Genomic DNA, 21001 nt, shown 5'->3' on the forward strand with positions numbered 1-21001 from the left:
TGTGTGAGTTTGTCGCTGGAGTTGAATCTGCTGAAATATTATTTTATTGTAACAATCAGGGGGAAAGTACACCTCTACTTTCCCCAAACATATTTGAGTTGATGACTAGTTGATGATTAGTGTGGAAATGCAGAAGCGGGTGGCGAAGCAGTCATGGTAAGGCCCAGCTGTCATATCTCTTCCATTTCAGGCCGAGGACAGCTCATAATGACTCAAGTTTGTCGGCCAAATAGACTTCGGATAAAACTTGAGAGAGCCGCCGCTAGCCAGGGCACCGCTGTCATTGAAATGCCCTCATTTGCTAAGAGGCAGATCATTCTGCAAATGTCACCTGTGTCCAGAGCGTTCCTCTCTGTGCCAGCCGGGCTCTTCGGCTCTAGCTGTCGCGCGACTTTCTGACCGTCTCTGGTGCTCAGGGAGCCTTAATGAAGCTGGCTTATGACCAGAGGCTTTGGCCGAGACAGCGGCAGCAGCCAGAGAGAGAAAGAGAGCCGAGTGGGGCTTTATCCTCTCCCCTCCACTCCCCTCATCTCTTCTCCTTTCCTCTGCCCTCCTTACCTCTCTCCTCTCCTCTCCCTCCTCTCCTTTCCTCTCCTCTCCTCTCCTTTCCTCTCCCCTCCCCTCCTCTCCTCTTCTCTTCTCTCCTCTCCTCTCCTCTTGTCTCCTCTCCTCTCCTCTGCTCTCCTCTCCTCTGCTCACCTTTTCTGTCCTTGTCTCTTCTCCTCTTGTCTCCTCTACTCCTCTTCTCCCCTGTCCTTTCCTCTCCTCTGCTCTCCTCTCCTCTTGTCTCCTCTCCTCCCTCTTGTCTCATCTCCTCTCCTTCCTCTCCTCTACTGTCCTCTGCTTTCTCTCCTCTCCTCTTGTCTCCTCTACTCCTCTTCTCTCCTGTCCTTTCCTCTCCTCTGCTCTCCTCTCCTCTTGTCTCCTCTCCTCCCTCTTGTCTCCTCTCCTCTCCTTCCTCTCCTCTACTGTCCTCTGCTTTCTCTCCTCTCCTCTCTTCGCTGCTCTCCTCTCCTCTACTCTCCTTTTTTCACCTTGTCTCCTCTCCTCTTGTCTCCTCTCCTCTGCTCTCTCTCTCATCTGCTCTTCTTTCCTCTCCTGTACTCTCCTTTCCTCTCTTGTCTCCTCTCCTCTCCTTTTGGTTCCTCTCCTCTTGTCTCCTCTCATCTTGTCTCCTCTCCTCTCCTCTCCTCTCCTTTATTCTCCTCTTGTCTCTTCTCCTCTCCTCTCCTCTGCTCTCCTCTCCTCTGCTCTCCTCTCCTCTCCTCTTGTCTCCTCTCCTCTCCTTCTCCTCCAGCAGCTGTCCAGCTCCAGCTCTGTCCCAGTGCGCTGCTCACCATCTGCTCCACATGAGTTATGAATCTGCTTTAATCCACAGTGGCTGCGGCCAGGGCGACTCAAATAGACTGAGTTTAGAAACGTGTGTCTGTGTGTGTGTGGTGGGGGGGGGGGGGGGGGATTCCTAGCCCCCATCCTTTACCTGATAGTACAGTGCAAAAGCAGAGGATAGTCAACATATAGAGCTGATGAGGGTGTCACAGGGAGTGTCTGACCAAGCTGACCAGTCCTAAGATGATGCACTGGCTCCCTCATGTGCTGTGAGAACACACACAGGGGGTGCTGGGGTGCGGTTGGTTAGTGGTTGGGGTTTGAACGTGTACGAACCAGAAAAAAATCCCTTCCTGGTTTTAGTAAAAAAAAAACAACCTTAAAAAACTTTTCACAGAACTCTTTCTGCTAACAGAGGGGCTATTGGTGCTTGTGGTCGCGGGGCACGTTCTGAAGGATAACTCAGACTGCCTCGTACAGGACTTCATTAGGAAGCGGGCGGTCGGCCGTCGCAGGAAAATGAGCTGGTCCTACCTTCAGGCTCGGCCACCATTTGCTCCAGTCCGGTCCGCTTTGTTTTTCTTTCTTCATCCTGCGCTCTGCCCGCGGACGTCAGACTTTGTTTCGGACACATTCCACAGATTTATTTAGTTTCCCTTCCTCATTTATTTATTCAATAATTCATGTATTTATGGAAAAACACGGCTCTGTTTTCACTCGGAGCAAGGCCCCAGTTTCTGTAGGAAGTATTTGGACAGCTGCTGCGGATTGAGGTGGCCCTGTGAAAACAGCGGGAGCTCTGTGATTGGCCCGCTGGCCACCTGCAGGACAGGCTGTGGTCTCACACCAGCCCTGGCCCATGTGTACCCCCCCCATCCCATCTACCCTACCTCCAATAAGGTGTGTAGTAGAAGTACAAGAGGAGGATCAGTGATAGACTCTTGTGTGTAATAGAGTGGAGCCTCTCCTCTCCTTTTTTCTCTCCTCCTCTCATCTCCTCTCCTCTCCTCTCCTCTCCTCCTCTCCTTTCCTCTCCTCTCTCTCTCCCTGCCTGGTGAGTGTGCAGTGCTGCAAGTCCGAATGGTGGGTCCCAGGCTGCCAGCTTACTGTTAAGCTCATTGGGAGGCAGCGGTAGACGTGGGGTGCGGCGTGGTGTGCAGCAGTGCGTTGTGGAGCGAAGGCTCCCAGCCAGTGAGGCATGCTGGGAAAGTGGGGAAGCTGAGGGTTGCTGCTTCTAGAAACACTAGAGGAACAACGCCCTAATGGGGATTCCAGAGCATTACAAAGGGTTCCGAGTGAAAACAGCACACATGGACGAGAGAGAGAGAGAGAGAGAGAGAGAGATCAGGAGAAGCCGAGGACGACAAAAAAACCAAAATAAACTTGCACATAAAAGATTGAAGCAGGAGGAGCTCGCTGCTTAATCCCTACTCTTGAGAGCCCAAAGCCAGCCCTCAGGCTACGAGAGCCACTGCCACGTGCTGTGATGCACATTAACCGCCAAGCTTAATTCCCCACGATCGCTTCAAAGAGATAGTGACTTGCAAAAAAAAAGTTTTTCTCTTTTTTTCCATGAGCAGAGGAAATTCAATGCCTAATGCTCTTTTGAAAAAAATCGGAAACATTGCTTTTGATAATAACATTGTGTATGGGGGTCTAAGTTTCTGCCCAGCGGTAGGGCAGAAAAACACACTATATATATATATTTATTTTTTCTTTATTTATATTATTTTTTTCAGGCTGAAATAGTTGCCTTCATTTCCACTAGGATTTACTCCAGCCTCTCTGTGGTGGCTTTCCAATTTTGTGAGAGGGGGAATGAGAGAGAGTTGATAACGGCTCCTCCACAGCCCCTTAAATAACCATAAATGACAACAGGGGGCCGATGATCACAATGAATTACCTGTGGTCGAGATAAAAAAGGCATCGCATTCGGTTCTTAGTTTTCCCGTTGCCAAAGTATTCTCATGCAGATAGTGATGAATAATGTGGGGCTGGGGTGCTGGCACTGCATGCATTAGTTTAGTCTGTCAGTGCTGGGCTCTGTGGATGGTGTCTGGCTGGGAATCGGTATGAAGGATGGCTGTTGTGTAAAAAATGACGAGCTCCTCGAGCCAAAGAAGCAACACGTTTAACCCCGACGAGTGCAGTGCTGTTCAGTTCAGCATGCTGCGGAGTGTGTGTGTGTCTCTCTCTCGATCTCTGTGTGTGTGTGTATGTGTATGTGTCTGTGTGTGTTTGTTGGTGTGTGTCTGTTTGTGTTTGTTGGTGTGTGTCTGTCTGAGTATGTGTGTGTCTGTCTGAGTATGTGTGTGTGTGAGTGTGTGAGTAAGCGTGTGTGTGTGACCGTGCTCTTTGTCTCTGTCCAGTCTCTGTGCGATTTTGCCTGGCTATATTTAGCAGCCAGTGCCCTGCATGGGTGCTTTTTTGAAAGAGAAAGGATGATAAGATTATATCTCCTCTACTTCTCCATGGATCTATGTGTGTGTGTGTGTGTGTGTGTGTGTGTGTGTGTGTGTGTGTGTGTGTGTGTGTGTGTGTGTGTGTGTGCGCGCGCGGGTGCGGGTGGGTGTGTGCGTTGGAGAAGTTTTCCTTATCAGTGTGCACAATTAATGTGTGTGCAGACTCTGTTACTGTACATGAGTGTGAATGCGACCTTTTCAGTTGGTTACTTGGTAAGTGTTTGTGTATGAGAGTGAGAGTGTGTGTGAGAGAGAGAAAAAGAGAGAGATGTGTGGTTGAATGTATGTGGCAGCATCCATCAGCACATATGAGTACATTTGTGTGTGTGTGTGCGTGTGTGTATAGTGAATGTGTGCATGCAAGTCTCTGAGTATGTGTGTGTGTGTGTGTGTGTGTGTGTGTGTGTGTCCACTGAGTAGCAGTCACGCGGCTCCACTCGAGCCCAGAGGAGACCCAGACTCTTGCCCTCCTCCTCCTCTTCCTCATCCTCCTCCTCCTCGTCCAGGCCAAGTGAACAATCTGTCACAGCCCCCGAGGCCCAGCGGAGCAGCAAGTGACCGCTGCCCTCTCGCTGAGGACACCGCCACCGCTAACCGTGCTCCGGAACGTCAGCCAGGGGAATTGTGGGAACCGGGGTTTTGGAGAGGGGACACGTTGGCCATGTGCTCGCGAAGCCACAAAAACGTTCTCAGGCGTCCGGAGCTCAAGAGCTCAGAGAGCAGAATGGGGGGGGGGGGGGTATTCACTCACGATGACGTGATGGAAAAATGACCCGCAAAGCTCCCTTTTAAAACACCCTTCATCAGAACTACTACTTGACCAGGTTTTCCTTGCAGAGAGAGGAGTACCGGGGGGAAATCGACGTTGGCAGAAGGGGGCCTGTGACTTGGGCTGGACAGAGTCAGATTTAAAATGGATCGTGGTCATAATGCTGTCTCTGCCCGGTCGATTGGCAAGGAGACCTACTCCGGCAGACTGTCAATATTAGCTCGAGCCGGGACACAATAAATAGTCACATCTCAGTTCCTGTGATGTATGGAGCATGGCTAGACCAGTTTTCTCTCTTTTTTTTAAAGGGCTGGGTACAGTATGTTGGGAAACTCAATACTCTACGGCCCCCCAGCCCATATAAGGCAGAGGAAATGAGCAGAGAGGAGCTCTGTAAGCTGCAGATGACTTCAGATTTGGCCCTAGGGATATGATGAGAAGTAGGGAGTGGAATCCTCTCTGGAAATTAAGCTCTGAGACTCTTGGTCTGCAAGTGAGCAGTTTGTAAAGTCTTACTAATGGACACTGTCTGGGAAATAGACTATTTTTCCCCTCCTAACTGAGGTTAGATAGCATATATTAAGTAGTTTTTTGGGTTTAAAAAAAGCAGAACATTTGCTCTAGTTCTCAAATTCCAATGCAGCTTCGGAGACAGCCTTGTTAGAATCAACCCTGGTTCTCTGGCTTTAGCCCCACACCACCCCCCCATGAAGGCCCGGGCCCCTGAGTCTTCAGTGGCCCCTGTGGGTAACTAAAGGCACCGGGGTCTCCAATTCATGCCAGGCTCATCTAACCCACGCCCCTGAGCAAAATAAGACTGTACAGCTATAGAACAACAACGAGTGGTGCGTGTTGGAAGGACACCACCATCTGGAAGCCATTCCGCTCTCACGGTCGTTTCATCTCGACACTCACAACATGGTCTCCGCTGCTGACCTCTCACAAAGAGAAATAATGATGTTTACTCAAAACATCATTACCATCTTAAAATGTAAATTGATTTATCTTGGTTATTGCTATTGGTCTTTTATTCAATTACGGGGCCTGGCGTTCGAAGAGAGAGTGCGAGGGCTTAAGCAGCCTCTGGAGGGGAGGAAAAAAGTTTTTGGCGAAACAAATGACCACACGACAATGAAAATGCTCAGCTTTTGCGGCTACGCCGAGAATCCCAAGTACCTCGGGGCGGCTTTGAACGTTGACTAATGGGCCCATGGGAAAAGTCCAATGGCGTTTTTTAACGCGACCACAATGGACCCGCAGCTTGGCACTTCTCAAAGCGCTTCTGTCATTAGGATATTTTTGGTGAATGTGCAGTGGATTTTTGGTTTGCCAGCTGTCCTTCCGCGCAGTGACACAGCCAGAGGCTATGTTTAGTAGGCCTCTCTCCCGGCTCCCAGGCAGTCTCTGTAGTGTCTTTCACTAATAACACTAGCTTGTGCTCAGTAGTATGAGGAAAGCCACAAAATGCCAGCTGAAGAAAAAATGCTGAAAGCCAGCTGAATGAATGATGAATAATACTGTATGGTAAGACTGGACACATTTTTATCCTCCATATTTTTTGTTGTGGTATGTGTCCTGGCCTGCTCTTACGTGTGGACGTGTTTTAGGAATCAGTGAGAAATGTATCCGTTTATTGCAAATGCTTCCCTGCGTGTTTTGGTGATGTAAATACAGCCCCAACTCAGAGCAGAAAGCCTGGTGATGAGATATGTCTCTAGATAAATGATACATATTTTACTCTACATTTCAGCAGACTCGGTGTGTGTTTACACAAGAAATGGCGGGCAGACAGCCATTTCAGTAACTACTGGTTCTCAGATTGCTCAGGGACGTTCAGGGCTGTAAGACCAGTTCAACTTTTATTTGTGCACATGCAGCCTTTATTCAGTGCATCAAAAGAGAGGTGTTCTTAAAATTGTTGCAGGGGTAAAATAGGATGTTTTTTTTATCTTTCAGTTGGACTGAAATAAACAACTAAGGTACTGACTTAAACTCTATATGGAAACCCTGTAATGTATGTGTGAAAAAATGTGTTGTGTATATATAGTATTGTATAAGAAGATAGGTCCCAACCCACACACACCCTCACAGCAGGGTCATATTATCGTGGTAGTATAGAACCTCCTGAAATGGAGTTCAGTAATAATTGCAACACTGTTGCTACTTATGCCACCTACTGCACACCTACTGCATTGGCAATGATTCAAGGGTACCTCTTTTATTTATGATAAAAAAAAAAATTGGACCTCAATTAATACAGTATAATACAGGAATAATGTTCTTGTTCTTGTATTATAATAGTATTGTGTTATGAGCTATGAATTACTTACTGGTACAGAGAGTTTTATATAGGGCCCTGTGGGTTCTGTCATTTAAGTGTCGTCAATTATGAGGTATGGTCATCATGAGTGGGACCCGTTAATTGAGAGCTCTGCATCCCAGTCAGAATTATGTTCTCATTACACACATAATAATAATAATAATAATAATAATATCCCACTTGTTTAAAAGCACAACAGTTAATCTTCCTAATTGTGTAATACTGAACACATTAGGCATATTTCTGTACTGTATGTCAGAGCTGTGATCGCTGAGCCGGTGCATGCTAACAGCAGATAAATAAATTAGGCATGAGAGGAACGTCATATATGAGATGTGCATTGGTCTGTGCTTTGAGCACATTGCTACATGCAGCACTAATAATTTAGTTTTCACTTAAACGCAGACCCTCCAGGGCTGCTGCTGTCCTTGAAAGGCAATGCAGAAAGCTTGGACGAGTGGATATTAATGACGAAATTTTTAAAAGTCGATTAAAAAAAAAAAAAAAAAAAAACATGTGTTGTGAAAGCTGATTATTTATGTACTTAAACACTACGGTATAAACCTTTATGACTCTCCACCTTCTCCACTCTCCAGCTTTGAGAGACGCAATTCCCTTAGTGATTAATTTATGAATTTGCATTTATGTGCTTAACAGATCTTGGACAAACTTTTTTTTTTTTTTTTTTTCCTGGGATCTCTCTCTCTTTTTGTTTCCTGTGGCTCATAAATTATTGTCTCAGAGAGTAAGTGGCTTGGAATTCAATTATGGAATGGCACTGAGCAGTATAAAGGTTTTATTGTGCGCACACGTGGCCTGCTTATAAGGCCCGCTAAGCAAACTGAACATTAAACTCTGCCTCTTGCGAGGAGGTTTATGAGACTTCTATTTAAACGCCGCTTTCCCCCTCTGTTTTCCCCCCTCGTAGCTCAGCCACCTGATACGAGCCCCTGCTGTTAAAAGGTGTTTCGTCTCTACAGAGAGAGTTATTGAGAGGAGGACGCAGTGTATTGCATGTGTTGGTTGTTTTATTTTTTTCTGATCGTAGAGTAGAATTTATCTCTTGTTTTTCCATGGAATGGATATGTCTTGTGCCTGCACTTGCACTTACACGTGTTGGCAATACACAGAGATGAATTACTATGTACTAATGTGGTGGGAGCGTATAGTGCAGCAGTCCCTAAGAAGGAGTTAACCAAGTTGTGAACAAGTTGTAAAGAAGTAAGGGTAACACTTTACTTGACAGTATTGACATGACACTGTCATGAACACATGACACATGAACCCTAACCCAAAACCTGACCCTAACCCTAATCCTAACCTCTAACCCCAATCCTAACCCTAAACCTAATCCTAACTAACTTTTCAGTAGCCAGAGCTTGTTCCCCTAACCTAACCCTAACTTGTTATGACAAAAAACAAATATCACACAGACAGAAGCGTTATGTCATAAACGTTTATGACTTGTTTATGACACATTCATGACAGTGTCATGTCACTCTTATGCCGATACTGTCAAGTAAAGTGTAACCGAAGTAAGCATATAGTTCTACAAATAAGTCATAAATATTCCAGTTCATCGTCATTGCTAAGTAGGTGGATGGCTGTAAAGAAGAATTATGTTAAAGCTTGTTTAGTTTATATGTGGAAATGGCAATGGAAGTGTAGTCTTTTCTTGGTATTCTTGGTGATGGGTGTTTTTCCATAAACATGGTGTTGTGTTGAGTTCTGAAAGCTGTGTCTTTCCGTTTCTTATATATATAGATATATATATATTGTTTACCATACCTTATATCAAAGTGCTCACATGCAGTATCACAATCATTGATGGACACATGGAAGTGAAGACATGGAAGTGTGTTCATCAAACACTCATGCTCATCAAAGCATGTTCTTGATGGAGTCTTTGCTCTCTTTATGGAATGTTTCTTCTCACCAACACCACCGCCGCCATGGTAACCACTGTACTCCACGGTAACAAGTGGAGCTGTGTGGATTTCCCTCCTTCCCATAGTGCTCTACGGCCACTTAGATCACGGTGGCCTCGCTGGAAACACCTGTGTGCATCTCAAAGGTTAATTAGGCAGAGGCTCCTTAAAGGTCACGCTGTCACTTAAATTTGTCAGCGCTATTTATCTGATCTGGATTGCAGCCAGCATTAGCCCAATTAGCTCCAATTAGGGAAGCGACGGCGGCGTGCCACCCCAGCTTGAATTAACGAGAGCACAGGAGCAGTAATTACCTGAGTGGCCTGGGTTCTAAGGAGGAGCCAGAGTGGCAGCGTGGTAAACTAGGGCAGGATGGTCTCTCCCTCTCCCTTGACATTTGGCATTAAGGAAGCCGGACTTGAGTCCGAGTTTGTTTTTGGTTGGGGGGAGGGGGGGGTGAAATATATGTAAAATGTGACATTTCCACAACCTGTGCAAAGAATAATTGAGCTTGATTGGGCCAAATGGTAGCATTAAGAGGAGTTGTCCCATGGAGATGGAAATGGGGGTGTGGGGGCTGTGATTATAGACTTGAGCTCACCTCTTTTCTGGGAGGAGAAAGTTATTCAGAAGAACATCTGCAGCTAATGAAAGTTGCACCCTTGCAGCACCCTTTAGAGTTGTGCATGAGTTTAAAACACAGTCAGTCTGTGGCAGCCTCAGACATCGCATTCTCTCCCTCCTCTCTCTCTCTCTCTCTCTCTCTCTCTCTCTCTCTCTCTCTCTCTCTCTCTCTCCCTGCCTCTCTCTATCTCTGTGCATCATTCTCGCTCTCTGTCTCTTTCTCTGTCCCCTTCTCACTCTCCCTGCCGCCATGAATATCTATGAGGCCTGCGGTTCTCTGTGACACAGCGCAGCAAGAGCCCCCAGTGCACGCCCGTGCTCAACCAGGGCCTTGTCAGAGGCGATTGTTGATTAAAGATGCTGATCCCCGGCAGTGCTGTGGGAGATCAGCATTCCACAATGAGCTGGCATTAATTAAACAGAACCGGAGAACGTGGCCTATCCGAGAACAAAACGAACGAGTGGTCCTCTGTGGCTCACAATGACATTGTAAAGATGCAAGGGAGTATGTGCTTTGTCATATTAGAGTCCCATGGCTACCTACTGCAGATTTGACAGAGGATGGGTAAAATAAATGGACCAATACACAAAAGAAACGCCAAGAGAGAATTGGGTCATTGTCATTGGTAATTAACTCGTAATATCTAACGCACCATCAAACACTTTTACTCCGTCCCTCTGTAAGCCACATAAATTAAGCAACATTTTTTTGTCACATTCAGAGGCACCTACCTGTCACTTTAATTGTATCACCATCCATACATTTGCTTTTTTCTTGCATTATGTGATCTATGTTTCATTGCACAACGCTTTAGAAAAAAGTATTTTTTCACATTGGTACTATTGTGTTAACTGCATGTGTCCAGTGCAAAATGTAAAGTGCAGTCCAAATGAATGGGCCCCTGATGTCAGCAGATCTTTTGCCTTAAAGCATGTTCAGGGTATTAAAATAAGGGGGTGAGACATCTCAAACCTGCCTCTCTCCACTGGGGCACATTAAAAATGTTAGCCTATAGCTAAAAGGGAGTTGAATTATGCTAAGCTAGGGTAACAGTTAACAAACAAGCTAATTCCCCCAAAACTTTAGTGTGTTCCTTTAAGGACGCCCTGGCCAGATAGACCTTGTGAAGTCGCTGCTGTCTAGTGTGATCCTTGTGATAGGTGAGTGCTCATGTCTCTGGACAGTTGTTTAAGCAGATTGCTTTCTGGTGGCAGGCGGGTTTGTTGGGATGAGTTCTTGTTTACATCATTACAGTTAATTAACAGACAGAAGCAGTCCAGCAGGGTGTACACACACCAGCGGATCTGGACAAAGTTCTCTCTCTCTCTCTCTCTCTCTCTCTCTCTCTCTCTCTCTCTCTCTCTCTCTCTCTCTCTCTCTCTCTCTCTCTCTCTCTCTCTCTCTCTCTCTCTCTCTCTCTCTCTCTCTCTCTCTCTCTCTCTCTCTATCTCTATCTCTCCATTTCACACATACATGCACAAATATAAACTCTCTCTCTCCATCTCACACATACACACACAAACATACTCTCTCTCTATTCTCTCTCTATCTCGGTTTCTCTCTCTATCTTGCATATACAGTACAGTACACACACAAATATACTCTGTCTCTCTTTCTCTCCATCTCACACATACACACTCAAACATATTTTCTCTCTTTCTCTCTCTCTCTCTCACTCTCTCTCTCTCACACACACACACACACACACACACACACACACACACACACACACACCATGACAAACACACAAATCCACATGCACACACAGACACACACACTGTCATTCTCTCACCCATACACACTGACTCACACACACATTGACAAACCAAATCCACACGCTGGCCTTTCATTTTTGCTACCCTGATGTCCACAGAGTTACCGCTGGTGTCACGTTGACACTTTCGGTCATCCTGTCACCACCTCAGAGGCCAGAGCAGTGGGAGGGAACATCTAGACTTGATTGGATAAGCAGGAGGCAGTTGTGATGCAGAGCGACCTTTTGATGCGCAGCAACAAAAAAAAGAGAAAGGGAGTAAAAAAAGAAGGAAAGGGAAAAAAAGTATTTTCTGCTCTCCTCCCAGTTTGGCCCCTCTCTAATCCCTCGTTCCAGCTTCCTCTCAGTTACGCATGGGGGGCTTTTTCAATTTAATACCCCGCAGATGGATATTTTAATTATTATTGAATCAATAGTAATGAGGCCCTATGAATCTGGGCATTCTCCTTAATGCGTTTAATTAAAGTCACAAAGCATGACGCTTAACATGACATTGCATCTCTGAGAACGCTGCATCCGCAGTAATGAATGTAAAAGTAAGCAATTAAAGCACACAGTTAAATAGCACCAGTCATAGTTATTTTGCAGTGAGCCTGCGATAGATGTGTAATTAGTATATTTTTGGCTTTGTTAGCCTTGTGTGGAGTTGATAACTGTTTTTTTCCCTCCCCACCCACTCATTTATCCATGGCTTGCCACTAGTAAGAATTACCAAACAGCTGGTCTATCTGATAACCTAAGCCACAGGCATGACAGTAAACCTTCCTGGTTGATTAGAGTGCTTTTTTTTCAAAACAAAAATGTTTCTGATCCGCTGTAAGTAGGTGATCTTTCCTTTCCTTTGTAGGGCCCCATTGTAGGATTATCTACAAAATCAGTTGACATCTCCCACAATGATAGCTCGATAACAGCATCATGCATTAGTATTGCATGGCTCCTTGCTAGCAGAATAGAAATACTACATTTAAACTCTCCTAGTCCTGAGGTATGTCATTGACATTAATATGGGTTCATGAATGTAAATATTTGTATAGGTTGGCAAATGAGGGCTTTCTTGTAATGTTTTGAATTCTGTTGAAAGCCATAAAACAACAAAATATTTGATGTGTTTTTTGCTACATTTTCTATTCCACATTATTAGCAGTCATTTTACTATATCAGCCTATAGCCAAATAGGAAATAACATGCCATCAGCACAGCCATAATCAGACACTGCTTAGCTGTGCATTGAGTGCACTGCGGCATCCCTGTGACAAAGTGGCCATAACCCAAGATTGATGTCGCCAAGCGTAGTTCCTCCTCTCGCCCTGCTCCTTGTAGCAGCACGCTGGCCCAATCAGGTGGCTGCGTGTTGGATTTCCACCTCACGGCTCACAGATCGCCTTCCCCGCCGCGCTGCTAAAGGCCTGGCTAGCTCCGACTCATCCGGTGACATCGCCTCTCCATATGCGCCCTTAATTTATGCTCCTGTGCGTCTCATGCAAGGCTCGCTCATGCGAGGCAAAATAGGAACACCGGTCCTTATTAGATTTCCCTCGCGTGCCAGACATCTCAAATGTTAGCCCCTATTTAATAACTGCCAGGTAATTACAACTGCTTGTTAGAATTTTTCCCCCCCAAAATGATTTTGCTGGGGGCTGGAGGACAGGCCTGGTGAGTGATTTGTATGGCCCTCTGCCATTTTGTTGGTGTTGACAGAGCTGGAGATGAAGGACTGGGGCTGAAGGGGGAAATGCCGTGGGGAAAGAGAGCGAACTCTTTGTTCTTCGCCTGTCAGCCATCGTCAAGATAGAGCTGGAGCTTTCTGTTTGGCAATACGTCATTAAATTACTTTCAATCTTGTTACAGGCTTTTTATCTTGTAGCTGACATCCTGCCCCGGTACAAATGTGGCATTGTTAGTGCATCCAATACCATAGATCTTGTCAGTGATATATTGTGCTAATTCCTTTATATAAAAGAGAAAAGAGCAGCTCTGTAATGGCAAGGCTTGAACTGTTGCCATTTCAACCTTGCTTACTATGGGGAGGCTGCTTTAATATGATTTGAATATGGATTAAGGCTGTGTCATATTTGTTGAATATTAAACAGAGAGAGAGAGCTGAATAGAAGACTCTCCAATCAGTGTTGTGTTGAGGTCAATTAAGGGGGAAATTAAGGAAAGGCTTTTGTTGTTGTGTGTTATTTATGTGAGTGTGTGTACGTGGGGGCGGGGGGGGGGGGTGGGGTCCTCTTATCACACACACGCTGCTCTTCCCTAAGGGTCTGGGGCACGATTGTGTTCCTGGGGAAGCTGCTCCATGTTCACGCTTAACCAGCGTGAGTTCTTTAATCACGGACCTGTTACACCACTGCCGCCGGTTCGGTGTCATTATTATCTTCCAAGGTCAGTGCTAACGAGAGCCACCTCTCCATGCCTGTGCTGTGCTGATTGACTGGCAATTTTGAACGGGCACAAACAGGCCTGCTCAGACATTCTGGAGGCACCCCCGCTCCTTTCAGGCATTTCAGGAGAGCTACATTAGCTGGTAATGCATCGGGCGAGGGATTGCAGAGGGAGCCTATAGAATGAATGAGTGTTTTGTGTGCCAGTAGGATATTTGTCCTTGTCCTTTCTGTGACAACGTTGGGTCTTCATTTTAAAATGATTCCTCTAAATGCTTTGATACTTCTGTTCTCTAAATTCAAAATGTTTTTTTTTTTTTTTGAGGAAGTAAATTATCAGGGAAGGTTTGGCAGAATTCCTTTTAAGTGGTTTGCTGTAACTGCCTGACAACCTGTAATATCGAGCCAATCATGTTAATTCATTTTTCCATTGATGGCTCATGATGACAACCTGCTGAGACGTACAACGCTTGATGGTTCTATTTCTATTGAAGGTCACAATCCTTATACAGTTAAAGGCTCTTAGCGTTTTCATCCTTTTGGAAATTTCCAGATTTCAGATTTAAAAGCGATTTTAGTGCTCATTTGGACATGTCCATGTCTTTTTAATGGACTAACAGACCTTGAGGTAAGATAATTAACAATTATATGTCATGTTCACATTAAATCATTCTGAAGTACACGGATAGTAATTTTCTTGTGTCATTTAGCTGGTTAACCGTTTCTGTCTCTGTCAAAAACTGAACCTTGATACGATAAACGGCACACAGAGCTCAGTTGAAAGGCCAGGTGCATGACTGTAAGCCTGTCAGTGGTTTGTAGATGTCAGCTTTTCACATTTCCATTCCCAGATTATTTTTTTTTTCACTTCAGTGAAGGTGAGGCGCTGCAGCTGCTCGATTAAGCTGTTGGATTCTTGGTAAGAGTTTGTAATTCCGTAGGAAGAGACCGTAGACAGAGATGGATGAATCATGGTGAATCAGTACGGTAAGTGATTATTGTTTTGGCTCTTCGCCATAGGAATTGGCACATGTCTCAATGTGTAAAGGCCAGGGCCAAGGAAAATCTGAGAGGCACAGTAATCTAACTTAATACAAGCTTCATTTCCTAAATAGCCATTAAATCCTCTTCTTACCCAGTGTTACTGTGCCAACTTCTTTCCCTTATACTCCAGAGCAGTTTGCCTCGGTATGTGTTTTCTTCATATGACACTTTCAGAAATCTGATTAATGAATGCCATTTTTGTCATCTGTTCTAGCTGATGTCAATTATGCAGACGATGACGATGGCTAATCAGAGACCTGAAAATGAAGGAGAGAATGTCACAAACCTAAAACTCAGTTTTCCTATACAAACAAAAACTGAAACCGAAGTCTTCATTAAAACGAAAAAAAACTTTTCGGTGAACTAAAACGGTTTGCATGTGGAAGAAAGGCCAAAACGCATAGTAAAATCCCTAAATGTAAAAAAATCCTGGGTTCGTGTGGATAAGCCCCTCGATTTGTAAACACTGTACTGTGAGTTAACATGGGCAGATTATGAACTTTCGGGCCCCTGGGCCCAGATGTATTGAGGGCCCCCCACTTATTGTCGTATATGGGAGGGGGGGTTTGGGGGGTGTTGGGGGGTATTGAGGCAATGATTACATGCAAAGGCTTGAGCTTCAGGGCCCCCTGAGCCCTTGGGCCCCTGGGCCTGGGCCCGGTAGGCCCGTGCAGTAATCCATCCCTGTGAATTCCTTACCGCTCAATTGCTGCTTACATTTATAACCATTTATAGCAGTGTCACTGACCTTTGATAGACATTATATATTTGTAACTGTTGCTACCTTCCTTTAAACAATAGTTCTGCATTATTATTTTGTTTTTCAGGCTGTAGCCACTGAATCCTATAGCCTATGTTTAGTCATTAGCAGTTTGCTACGCTTGTTGTTTTCCACACTTAAAATTTTTTTACACCACAAATAGCAATTTCATTGCAGTCCATCCCATCTAGTGCCATATGACCTGGGAGAGGCACTGGAACGGGATTTGCAAATGGCATCCATCCTAACAGCGTCCAGCTGTTCACTGATGACTGTAGTGCTCTGGTAATTGTCCCTACGTCTGAGTGCGCTCTGCTCTCCAATGCCCCCTCTCGCTGGCCGCTGTCTGGTTTGATTACAGGTTCACCGTCAAGTGTGCGGATCTTCAGCCAGAGGGCCCCCGCTCATCATCTTTAATGATGGAAGTCTGTCGTCAAGGATGCCAGAAAGTAGACTTGAATTTGATTCTCGCTAGAAATATGCAGACAAGACCCTCGATGTCTGCACACCTGAGTCGCTAAGGGTGTAGTGAGAGTGTATGCATTTTTTTTTTGCTCTGCTTTAAGTAGAAGGAAGGAAGGGAAAATAAGAATCAAGGTGAAGGTGTCAGTCTTTGACACAATCCATCATTATTGTGAAATTGAATTAGCACACTAAAGCGATGCATTTTCAGCTCTGACGGGTGTGTGCAGTCATTAATAAATGAATGGCTAAATTTAGATGCTAATTAATGCATCATCAATATTCATGGCAGTCTCTTATGAAGAGGTCCCAGCAATTGACATTTTAAAGACATGCCATTTGAAAAGTCCAAGCCACAACGCTGAAAGAAATATACACACGAGGTCCTGCCACTGTGTAGCTAATAGCTTCTCAGGGACAAGTATCCCAGAAGAGTAAACAGGACGCACCGTTGTCAGACATCTTTTGTTTGTGTTGCTGGGGGGACAAGATGTAGATGTAAGAACCCACATGAGTCAGTGATTCCAATTCCATTCTGTGACTCCATTCCAATTTCCCTTTGTGTCACAATCAGTGAATAGGTCCTCAAAAGATTTGTAGTTGTACAGTGAAGTAGATGCCTTTGTTGTTGAGTCTTATCTCTCTAAATGAGAAACAAATTATCTAAATTCCTATACTGTTCCAGCCAACTTCAACATGTGGCAAAAGAGAGGTGTAAGTTATTGAGCTACTGAACTTAAGTATACTCAACCAGATAATTCTCCAGAATTGTGGCCTTTAATTATGCAGACGATGGCGTTGGCCAATCAGAGACCTCAAAAAATGACCTCACAAACCTAGTTTGAGAGAGAATGTCACAAACCGAGTGCCTTTAAAGCCTATCACTAAGCCGCTGTCTTATTCACCATGAGGCATTGGCAACCTGATGAACCCAATCTAAAAGGTGCTCTTTTAGTGTGTAGCAAAGCCCCCACCACCCCTACCCTCCAGTTCAGAGATTGTATTCCTTGGAACCACCAGGTGATTTCAAAAACACTCCTGCTATGCCATCTCCAGATGCTCTCCTCACACACCCAATCAATCAGCAGAGCGCGCTTTGGTAGCTGCTGCTGCTGCCGGTGACCTTGAATTTGCCGTAGTATCCCGTATGTGGCTCAGGGGGCTCTGACTGCGGTGCTGCTGCAGGGAGATGAACTGGACTCGTGCAATGTCATCGACCCCCGCCCCTGGAGCCTACCTCCCCGGCGTTTCTCATTTGGCCATGCACCTGTGTCCAGCCCCAGATAACCAGGTCCTTGGGGGGGGGGGGGGGGGGGGGGGGGTGTTCTGCACCAAAGCTCCTCTGTTGGTAAGTGAGCGTTAAGAAGCTTGAAAGTCCCGAGTGCCAATCGATCAAGACCTCACCGATATAGAGATGGCAGCTGGAATTGTTCTATGAGATGATCTGAGACAAGCAGAGCCACAAACACCACCTATTGTTGTTGTTGTTTTAGATAGTTGTTGTTATTATTGTTGGTGGTGGTGGTGGTTGTGCTGGTGGTGCTGCTGACTCATTTTTTATTTGATTTCATGTCTTCCTTGTTTAAGTTTGAGGCTCAATGCGTTATTGCTTTATTTCCCTAAGGAATTGTGAAGGTTTTAGTCTGCTGATTTTAATCTCAGACCTGATCTGACGCTGTTCACAGCTCTGGTGTTTCTGATGCCTGCCAGAGCTGCTAATGACACTCTTTTGTAATGAAGTGGGAGTTGTTTGTTTACATGTTTAGCTCTTTTTCGCTTAGTCTGTTATTGCAAATGCCACTGCTAGTAAGAACGGCCTCTGTGCATGAAGGTCCTCATAAAGTACACTGATTGCATTTCGAGATCGTCATCGTAGTGCCACTGGCATACGACTGAGCCTCTGAGCAGACCCAATCGCCCCTGTTGCTGTTCTGGCTCGGTAATGAGATGGCGGCCATAAGCTTGTCACCATCAGGTTTCAGACTAGCCCGCCAGTGTGGCCAGACTGCTGTGGGGGACACATGCTCCATAAGATGAGTCCGTCGCATGCCAGGAGCTTGTGCACACAACAGAAGCCCCCGCTCGGCTGCGGAGTGCCAGCAGATTCAGGGTGAAAAAAAGCTGCTAATGTTGTTGAGATGGTGTGTGTGTGTGTGTGTGTGTGTGTGTGGATCGTATGCTGTGGAATGCAGTATTTCTGTTGTATCGATATTCTGTAGTCTGAGTGAACACAGACAAATCTGCGAGCACATTGGAATTTGTTCTGCAGATCTGTCTGGCGACCTTCCCATTTAGGCCCATGTCCAAATCATCAAAAACTCAGGAGCCACTAATAATATCTGGCATGAGGCTTATGTATGATACTCCTTGTTTGACTCTAATTGTCAAAAAATGCTAAACTGTTCAAATCTTAATTGACTTTTTTTTTTCAACCCTTAATCTATTTTACATTAAGAAACACCCTGACATGAATTACAAACTTTGTGAATATCTGGGTTAGTGTAGGAAGACTAATCAAATTTAATAAGTTGGGGGACAAATCCTTTAGGCGTGTTAAAGGATTGCTGTTAAATGTAGTGAAAGATCATTTTTTTTCCAACACAAGTGTTAACGCCCATCTCGTCATCCAGTTTTGTTCAGTTAATTATGCTCATGCAGAGTGACCAGTAGGTGTAGGTGTGTGTGTGTGTGTGTGTGTGTGTGTGTGTGTGTGTGTGTGTGTGTGTGTTTGTGTCAGTGTGTCACTGATTCCTCATTTGTCTTACTTCTTTTGTTTAACTAAATGAATGAGACTCACCGTGAAGTGTGAGAAAAGGTATTGTCCTCTGTCTAGTGACTTAAATAGTTTAGGCAATCATCATCCCATTCAAGTTATTCTGCACCATATAACCTTGTCTTGATAATGATGTCTTTCACACATTTTTTTTTATGTTGCTTGCTGTAAAACGTTTGAAAATGAATTTGAGGTAAAAAAAAAAACAATGAAAAATAAAATATGAAAGCAACTGCATATTATCTTACTTTTCTACACTCACAAGGTCAAGTAGAGGCTATGTTCAAGTGCAATACCTGTTTTCACAGGCAAAGCTAGCTGCTTTGTTTTTTTGAGGTGGTGGTGGTGGGGGGGGGGGTGTTAGTGGAGGTATTGGAAAACAGAGAGGGTCATGGCCCCCTGTTCCACTTGGCTGGTGGTGGACATCCATCCCGAGGAGCCGAGCGGAGCAGGGTCAGGCCATGTCTCTTTTCCTGGTGACCCCGGTCCTGATCGAGCCGCGTCCGTCCTGAAGGTGACCCTCGCGCGGAACCTTGAGTGCTGCCCGGCCCGCCTTGTCAGTTCCTGGATGCGACATGGTCTATTAACCACCTTAATGATGACCACTGCTGGGCAGACTGCTGTCGCAGGGAGACTGAAAGACCCCTTTGCCTTCTTTTCCCCCTCCACCCTTGCCCTCCCTGCTCCCCTCCGCACTCCTCTCTCTCTCTCTCTCTCTCTCTCTCTCTCTCTCTCTCTTCACACTGTATCTTTTCCCCTCCTCCCTCCCTTCTTCTCCCCATCTCTTTCCACTGTTTCTGCTGCTCCTTCCCCCTCTTCTCTCTCTCTTTCTCTCTCTCTCTTTACACTGTATCTGCTCTGCTCCTTCCCCCTGCTCCCCTCTTCTCTCTCTCTCTCTCTCTCTCTCTCTCTCTCTCTCTCTCTCTCTCTTTACACTGTATCTGCTCTGCTCCTTCCCCCTGCTCCCCTCTTCTCTCTCTCTCTCTCTCTCTCTCTCTCTCTCTTTCCACTGTATCTGCTCTGCTCTTTCTCCTTCCTCCCCCAGCCCTCCTTCTTTTTGCTCTCTCTCTCCTTCGCTGTCTGTCACATGCTATCTATATCATGCTCTGCCTTTCATTTTCCTGGCTGTATTGTGTGCATAGGGAGCCGGTGGGAGTGAGAGTGGAGAGGGCTTCAGCTGCCGCGTGCCCGTATAGTGTACTCTCAAACACTCCGACTGACGATCACATACAGCTCAGAGGTGTCAAACAGAACGAAGAGGAGAAGTGACACCAGACAGGAGCCCTCAGGGACTCTAACCCCCCCATTCTCTCTCTCTCTCTCTCTCTCTCTCTCTCTCTCTCTCTCTCTCTCTTTCTCTCTGCATTCCCCCTCTCTTGTGCTCTCTCTCCTTTCACTCTCTCTTTCTCTCTTTTCTTTTCTCTACATGTCTTGCTATTGATCTCTGTCAGCCCCCACAGGCTGCTGGAACTGGCTACACTGTACAGTTCTGGAGTTAGTGGCAGGTGCTGGTGCAGACTCAAAGAAAAGCGTCAGAAGTGTATGTGTGTGTGTGTGTGTGTGTGTGTGTGTGTGTGTGTGTGCTAAGTTGTGAGCTCTGACTCTCAGTGGCAGCCTCTCTGGAACACTCCTGCCAGCTCTAACGTCCAACACACTCCAGGCAGGCAGGCCTAACCTGCTCTTCAAAAAAGTAGTAAATAAAGTCTGTAGAACAGACTAGAGTGTAATCTTGTCATATTGTTTTTAGGTGTGCTTCACCACTCACCAGGAACCCAACCTGGCCAGCATAGCTTCTAGGTATTTTTCTATTGTTCAACCCCAAGAGCAAGTGCACAAGTCCCCAAGACTGACAAGAGAAGAGGCTAATCAAAGGGAAACACTCTGAAAAATTGAAATCTGCATATTGTGTGTGTGTGTGTGTGTGTGTGTGTGAACCATAACAAGTGGCTTCATAAGAGCCCTTTCATTCTTAGACAAAGAATGATGAAGACCTTTTGTGTCCCCCGTAGGTGTGAATATCATTAGCGCTCGTCGGAGTTCACACAACCGCTGGCGCACTTCACACATGCCAGAGAAAAATAAAGCGAGTATGGAAATGAGGCAACAGCATGACTAATAGCTGGCAGTTTGAGCTACGTGTGGATTTCACTGAAGCGCGTGTACCCTCAAAGTAGCCCATTATACGCTTATCAATGACTGCACTGCCCCTTTGATCGCTCTTTTTAAGTGTGAAGGCTTCCTCCGTAAAAATAGGCACTGTTAGGGACGACGACGACATCGGGGGTTGGGGGGGTGGGAGGGGTTGGGGGGGTTGGGGGGGTGAAATTAAAACTTGTGTCCGTTTTAAACCAAGGTGGCATTCTGTTCTCCT

The 21001-nt window shown here is 45.6% G+C and overlaps 1 protein-coding gene across 1 annotated transcript in view; it reads left to right on the forward strand.

Annotated features, from left to right (window-relative positions):
- macrod2 (mono-ADP ribosylhydrolase 2) overlaps nucleotides 1–21001 on the forward strand; it is a 495356-nt gene that overhangs the window by 348700 nt on the left and 125655 nt on the right. The window lies entirely within an intron of this gene.

The sequence above is a fragment of the Alosa pseudoharengus genome, unplaced genomic scaffold (assembly GCF_046254945.1).
Source record: "Alosa pseudoharengus isolate Yale_2024_CS ecotype anadromous, Long Island Sound unplaced genomic scaffold, YU_APseudo_1.1 YU_APseudo_1.1_scf_15, whole genome shotgun sequence".
In the NCBI taxonomy this organism is placed as follows: Eukaryota; Metazoa; Chordata; class Actinopteri; order Clupeiformes; family Clupeidae; genus Alosa; species Alosa pseudoharengus.